Here is a 1,550-nt window from a genome sequence, read left to right as displayed (position 1 = left end):
TAATGTCTTCATCCTCTTCAGAGGATGAATATTCATCAGAGCTTATAAAGGGCAGAAGGAAGTTCAATGGAATCTCTATGGTCTCTAGATGAGCCTCAGATTTCTTTGGTTCCTCAAAGGGAAACTCCTTATTGGTCATTGAACGTCCCAGGAGGTCTTCCTCACTAGGATTCACGTCCTTCTCCTCCTCTCTGGGTTCGGCCATACCAAGTAAGGTAATAGCCTTGCACTCTCTTTTTGGATTCTCTTCTGTATTGCTTGGGAGAGTACTAGGAGGGGTTTCAGTGACTCTTTTACTCAGCTGGCCCACTTGTGCCTCCAAATTTCTAATGGAGGACCTTGTTTCATTCATGAAACTTAAAGTGGCCTTAGGTAGATCAGAGATTATATTTGCTAAGCTAGATGGATTCTGCTCAGAATTCTCTGTCTGTTGCTGAGTGGATGATGGAAAAGGCTTGCTATTGCTAAACCTGTTTCTTCCACCATTATTAAAGCCTTGTTGAGGCTTTTGTTGATCCTTCCATGAGAAATTTGGATGATTTCTCCATGAGGGATTATAGGTGTTTCCATAGGGTTCACCCATGTAATTCACCTCTACTATTGCAGGGTTCTCATGATCGTAAGCTTCTTCTTCAGAAGATGCCTCTTGAGTACTGTTGGATGTAGCTTGCAATCCATTCAGACTCTGAGAAATCATATTGACTTGCTGAGTCATTATTTTATTCTGAGCCAATATGGCATTCAGAGTATCAATTTCAAGAACTCCCTTCCTCTGAGGCGTCCCATTACTCACAGGATTCCCTTCAGAAGTGTACATGAACTGGTTATTTGCAACCATGTCAATGAGTTTCTGAGATTCTGCAGGCGTTTTCTTTAGGTGAATAGATCCACCTGCAGAATGGTCCAATGACATCTTTGATAATTCAGACAGACCATCATAGAATATATCCAGGATGGTCCATTCTGAAAGCATGTTAGAAGGACACTTTTTGGTCAGTTGCTTATATCTCTCCCAAGCTTCATAGAGGGATTCACCTTCTTTCTGTTTGAAGGTTTGAACATCCACTCTAAGCTTGCTAAGCTTTTGAGGAGGAAAGAACTTGGCTAAGAAAGCCGTGACCAACTTATCCCAAGAGTTTAGGCTATCCTTAGGTTGAGAGTCCAACCATATTCTATCTCTGTCTCTTACAGCAAACGGGAAAAGCATAAGCCTGTAGACCTCGGAGTCAACCCCATTGGTCTTAACAGTATCACAGATCTGCAAGAATTCAGTTAAGAACTGAAAAGGATCTTCTGATGGAAGTCCATGAAACTTGCAGTTATGTTGCATCAGAGAAACTAATTGAGGCTTTAGCTCAAAATTGTTTGCTCCAATGGCAGAGATTGAGATGCTTCTTCCATATAAATTGGAATTTGGTGCAGTAAAGTCACCAAGCATCTTTCTTGCATTGTTATTATTTTCGGCCATGTCTCCTTCTTTTTCGAAAATTTCTGTCAGATTTTCTCCAGAGAGTTGTGCTTTAGCTTCCCTTAGCTTCCTCTTCAGAGTC

The 1,550-nt window shown here is 41.3% G+C and overlaps 1 non-coding gene across 1 annotated transcript; it reads left to right on the top strand.

Annotated features, from left to right (window-relative positions):
- The first annotated feature begins 967 nt into the window (after positions 1-967).
- LOC112768852 (small nucleolar RNA R71) lies at positions 968-1,075 on the top strand. Its single transcript, XR_003186234.1, has one exon. It is a non-coding gene; the product is annotated as a small nucleolar RNA R71 (small nucleolar RNA).
- Positions 1,076-1,550: the final 475 nt, after the last annotated feature.

Source organism: Arachis hypogaea, chromosome 17 (genome assembly GCF_003086295.3).
Source record: "Arachis hypogaea cultivar Tifrunner chromosome 17, arahy.Tifrunner.gnm2.J5K5, whole genome shotgun sequence".
Taxonomy (NCBI): Eukaryota; Viridiplantae; Streptophyta; class Magnoliopsida; order Fabales; family Fabaceae; genus Arachis; species Arachis hypogaea.
The sequence above is the reverse complement of the archived record's forward strand: the minus strand, read 5'-3'. Positions and strand labels throughout refer to the sequence as shown.